Source organism: Chiloscyllium plagiosum, chromosome 37, assembly GCF_004010195.1.
Source record: "Chiloscyllium plagiosum isolate BGI_BamShark_2017 chromosome 37, ASM401019v2, whole genome shotgun sequence".
NCBI classification, from domain to species: Eukaryota; Metazoa; Chordata; class Chondrichthyes; order Orectolobiformes; family Hemiscylliidae; genus Chiloscyllium; species Chiloscyllium plagiosum.
The window spans coordinates 20,396,381-20,402,459 of NC_057746.1; positions in this window are offsets into that span (position 1 = coordinate 20,396,381).

Here is a 6,079-nt window from a genome sequence, read left to right on the forward strand (position 1 = left end):
GAGAGAGAGAGACAGAGACAGAGAGAGACAGAAAGAGAGAGAGAGAGAGAGAGAGACAGGCAGACACAGAGAGAGAGAGAGACAGAGAGAGAGAGAGAGACCTTGCAGAAACTGAAAGGAGCGAAATTCAGTTAATACCCAACTGAGGAAAGGGAGCATGTCTCTACCAGTGACCATATGATAATTAAAGTCGCGTTAGGTTTTGCAAAGCGGGAACTTAGCCCAATGACTAAGCTTCCAGATTGAAGGTAAGGCTAGCATCAGCAAGAGAAGACAAGAAATCAATGACAGCAAGCTATTTAAAACTGCCATTGGGCAAAGTTACAGATGAAGAGTGGGAGGTGTTCAAAAATGAATTTAGCTTATTACAGATCCAGCACAAACCTCCCCAGTAACAAGCGCTCCATCTACCAAAGAAACCTGGCACGGTTGACAAAAGATGTGAGCGATAGCAGCACCGAAAGAAAGTCAAACAACATTACAGAACCTGGGATCTGTGATAGGTTTAAAGAACAGCAAAAGGAAACAAGCCAGATATCGAGAGCTGCAAAAAGGATTACAGAAAATAATCCCCGAACTGATCGCAAAATATTTCCACAATTACATAGGAGAAAGGGAGACGTGAGGCCGGCTGGGGTTAACATGGCAAAAGAAGACAAGGAAATAGCAGTTTTTGGATAATTAGTTTGTATTGGCCTTTGCAGGGGATCAACAGGATGGTGTATACGCCATTTCGGGAAAACTATGAATACATGAAACGGACATGTTGATATCAGATGGGAAGGCAGGGATAATATTACTGAGCTGGGACCCGAGGTTGGAGGTTCAACCCCTCATCCTTGGATTCAGGTAGTAACTATAGTCATGGATAGTGGCCATCTTGCCTACACACAAACTGGAACGTGTAGAGCTGGTCTCAGCAACGGTGACGCTAGTTATCATCAACTTCCATAAAACTCTTTTTTGTTGTGATCGTGTCCTTTGGGCAGGGAAGGGTATCTGTCATTCTGACCTGGTCTGGTTTACACGTGACTCCAGACCCTAATCTGCCCTCTAAATGGTTTAGTCAGCCACTCAGGGCAAGGTCAGTCAGGGAGGGAACGACAAACACTGGTCTCGCTGGGGAGGGGGCAACCACTTCCTCTCATGAAAGAAAAGGCAAGAAAACAAGGTTCCGAACACAAACTAAAATGGCTTAAAGGACCGACAAATCCCCAGGACCCAGCAGTTCCCACCGCAAGGGAGGAGGAAATTGCAGAAACTTTAACCACAGTCTCCCAGAGCTCTCCCCATTCATCTCTCTGAACTGAAAACTTGCAAACGTAACTCTATTATTTGAGAAAGGTGAGAGGGAGAAACCAGCACATTGCAGAACCCGCTAGGCTAACATCTGTGGTGTTAAAGTCATTGGAATCTATAATTAAGGACAGAATGACTGAGCACTTACAGAAATCTGAGCTGGTTAGAGACAGCCATCAAGGATTTATGAAGGGTAGGTCATGTCTAATAAATCTAATTGAATTTCTCAAGGATGCAACCAAAGTATTACAGGGCAAGATCTATGCTTGTGGTTCGTATGGACTTCCACGCGGTATCTGACCATGTTCCACAGAAGAGACTGTTACCTAAAATTAAATTTTGTGGAAATAAATTACTGACCTGGTTTAGAGGTTGTTAATGCAGCAGAAGGCCGAGAGTAGGAGTAATGGCCGGGTGTTCTAATCTAATTTGTCCCACAAGGATCTATGCCAGGGATTCAACCATTCGCGATATTTATTAATAATATGGACAACACAATAGGGAGCCATATATCCAAATTTGCCAGTGACACGAAAAATTGGTGATGTAGTAAGGGTGGTGACAGGAGCGTAAAACTACACAGAGACAGCGAGTGGGCTAAACTGAACTAGATCTCAACGCGGGCAACTGTGAGGTCTTTCACTTAGAGTAAGGGCCATCAGTCAGAATATTACCGACTGATGGCCCTTACTGACTAATAGAATACCAGCCTGAACGCTGGGATATTATATAAAAAAAGGAAGGTGCTTTTTTTTAATCCCCCCTCGATTTATAAAGCTCTTGTCAGACCACATCCCTGCAGCAACATGTCTTAGAAAAGGTGTCTTGGTTTGGGAGGAGTGCACTGCTGATTCCCCAGAGTTGGCTTTTCCCTTTGCAGACTCACTGCATATGCATGGTTGATGAGGTCAGCAATTCTTGCCCCATCCCTGAGTGATAGAGTGGCTTGCTGGGCTACTGCGGAGACTGGTGGAGAGGAGAGTCAACCAATTTACCATGATTCCGAAGCCACGTGTAACCCCAAAGTGGGTCAGGACGGCAGCTCTGGGGAACCAATCTGCAATTCAATGGTTTTGTGGTCACCACCTCCGAGTCTCGTGCTACGTTCCAGATTTATGGGCGGCACGGTGGCACAGTGGTTAGCACTGCTGCCTCACAGCGCCAGAGACCCAGGTTCAATTCCCACCTCAGGCGACTGACTGTGTGGAGTTTGCACGTTCTCCCCATGTCTGCGTGGGTTTCCTCCCACAGTCCAAAGATGTGCAGGGTCAGGTGAATTGGCCAGGGTAAATTGCCCGTAGTGTTAGGGAAGGGGTAAATGTAGGGGTCTGGGTGGGTTGCGCTTCGGCGGGTCGGTGTGGACTTGTTGGGCCGAAGGGCCTGTTTCCACACTGTAATGTAATCTAATCTAATCTAATTTGTACCGATAACCGAGCCGAAGTTACCAAGGCGGGGGGATTTGTCCTCATGCCCCTGGGTCATTAATCCCAGCCTCAGACCGGGTGGCACAGAACGACTCCCCATCCGAATGTGGCACCCACTGACCCGTGGGGCTGAATGGCCTGCTACTCTTCCCACACCCACCAGAGGCTCCACCTGATTCTCAACTACATCTGCAGCATCTTGATACCCTTCGGCAGCCCCGTGTATGTTCCACCTAGTCCAAGTCATGACCCAAACATCCTTTCCCTAGCCCGAGTGTGCTCTATCTAAGGGCAGGCACTCACAGTCAGTGTGTATTCTTACTCCAGATATAGTCCACACTAACACTGGTGCTGGGAGGGTGCAATCTCATGGAACCACATAAAATCCCAATGGGAGGGATCCACAGAGAAGGACAAAGGTTTGACTAATCACGACATTCAATTATAACAGGGTTAGGTACAGAGTAGTGCTCCCTCTGCACTGTTCCCCCATCAGTTACTCCCAGGACAGAACAACACGGGGTTAGGTACAGAGTAGTGCTCCCTCTGCACTGTTCCCCCACCAGACACTCCCAGGACAGAACAACACGGGGTTAGGTACTGAGTAGTGCTCCCTCTGCACTGTCCCCCCACCAGACACTCCCAGGACAGAACAACACGGGGTTAGGTACTGAGTAGTGCTCCCTCTGCACTGTTCCCCCACCAGACACTCCCAGGACAGAACAACACGGGGTTAGGTACTGAGTAGTGCTCCCTCTGCACTGTTCCCCCACCAGACACTCCCAGGACAGAACAACACGGGGTTAGGTACAGAGTAGTGCTCCCTCTGCACTGTTCCCCCACCAGACACTCCCAGGACAGAACAACACGGGGTTAGGTACAGAGCAAAGCCTCCTGCATTCTTTTAACAGGCTGGATGTGGGAAAAATGTTCCCGATGCCGGGGAAGTCCAGAACTAAGGGTCAGAGTCTAAGAATAAGGGGGCAGCCACTCAGGACCGAGATGAGGATGAATGTCTTCGCTCCGGGAGCTGTGAACCTGCGACATTCCCTCCCACAGGAAGCTATTGGGGCCAGTTCACTAGATATTATTCAAGAGGGAGCTAGACGTGGGCCCTTGTAACTAAAGGGATCCGGGGGGTACAGAGGGAAAGCCGGAATGGGATTCTGAGATTGCATGATCGGCCACGATGGTATTGAATGGTGGAGCAGGCTTGAAGGGCCGAATGGCCTACTCCTGCTCTTATTTTCCATGTTCCTGTGGCTCACATCCCGCCCAGATAGTCTCCTGAAGGAAAGTGATCTTGTAAATGCGAAAGAAGGGTACCGCTGGGACTGAGGCAGGATGCTTGTGCATTCTGCAATTGCTACAAATCTGCCGTTGTGTGTTCAATGTTCACTTCCAGTTCTTTGGCAAGTTGCAACCAATCGGATGGTTTGTTTGCATGTGTCAGAAATGAGGACTAGGAATGTAAGAGTGGAAGTAGGCCATTCAGCCCCTCCAGTCGTTCTAAACCATGGCCGACCACATCCCTCATGTTCATTATTCTGGGCTGCCTCTCTATCCACAGAGTCATGCAGCCACAGAAAAGGCCCTTTCGCCCATCAGGTCTGTCCTGACATCACGACTGACAGTGAGCTCATTCCTGCGCTTGTCCACTTTTTGAAAGTGGAGGAACAGCCATTTCTCTTCACGCCATTAGTAACTTGAAACCTATCGGCCTCTCTCCTGAATTTACTCAGCGTCAGAGCAGATCCCTTGTCCTCTGGGGTACAGAATTGCAGAGGTTCACCAACCCCTGAGTGAAAAGGTCCTTCACGATCCCAGTCTTCAATGGCTTGCCTTTTAACCTGAGACTGCATCCCCCTGGTTCCAGATCCCACAGTCAGGGGCTACACCCTTTCTGCACCCAACTCTGTCGACCTTCTTAAGGATTTTGCAAATTCCAGTGAGGTCAGCTCTCACTCTTTAAACTTCACAGAATGCAGGCTTGGGCTCCTCCTCATAGACATTCACAGAATTGCGTGTGGGAGACGGAGAAAGCCAATCAATAAACATCAGTGCATCATTGCCACCACATTCCCATGCACTGCACCACACTTTCTTCCAATGCTGCAGACTGTAACAGGAAGTAAGGTGTGAGGATTTCTAATGCAATCAGACACCATCCCTTTCCAAATCCCACCAAGCCAGCACAGTGGGAGGGATCCACTGAGAAGGACAAGGTTTCACTAATCAAGGCATTCCAAGATCAATTATAACCCACAGGGTCAGATACAGAGTAGTGCTCCCTCTGCACTGTCCCCCATTTCTCCCATGACACAACTGCATGGAATTAGGTACAAGCAAACTGTTTTAAACTGAAAGTAAGACTCCTTCCCACACTGTTCCCATCTCGCATTCCCAGGACAGGGACAGCACAATGTTAGATATACAATAAAGCTTCCTCTACTTATTTAAACTGAACGTAAAGCTCCTTCAACAATGTCCCCCCACCAAACATTCCCAGCAGAGATACAGCACAGGGCTTGGATACAGAGTAAAGCTCACTCTACACTGTCCCGCCATCAAACATTCCCAGCAGAGATACAGCACAGGGCTTGGATACAGAGTAAAGCTCACTCTACACTGTCCCCATCAAACATTCCCAGCAGAGATATAGCACAGGGCTTGGATACAGAGTAAAGCTCACTCTACACTGTCCCCCCATCAAACATTCCCAGCAGAGATACAGCACAGGGCTTGGATACAGAGTAAAGCTCCCTCTACACTGTCCCCCCATCAAACATTCCCAGGACAGGGACAGCATGGGGTTAGATACCGAGTAAAGCTCCACCTACACTGTCCCCATCAAACACTCCCAGGACAGGGACAGCACGGGGTTAGATACAGAGTAAAGCTTTCTGTACACTGTCCCCATCAAACACTCCCAGGACAGGGACAGCACGGGGTTAGATACAGAGTAAAGCTGCCTCTACACTGTCCCCCCATCAAACACTCCCAGGACAGGGACAGATACAGAGTAAAGCTCCACCTACACTGTCCCCATCAAACACTCCCAGGACAGGGACAGCACAGGGTTAGATACAGAGTAAAGCTCACTCTACACTATCCCTCATCAAACACTCCCAAGGCAGGGACTGCACGGGGTTAGATACAGAGTAAAGCTCTCTCTACACTGTCCCCCCATCAAACATTCCCAGGACAGGGACAGCATGGGGTTAGATACCGAGTAAAGCTCCACCTACACTGTCCCCATCAAACACTCCCAGGACAGGGACAGCACGGGGTTAGATACAGAGTAAAGCTTTCTGTACACTGTCCCCATCAAACACTCCCAGGACAGGAACAGCACA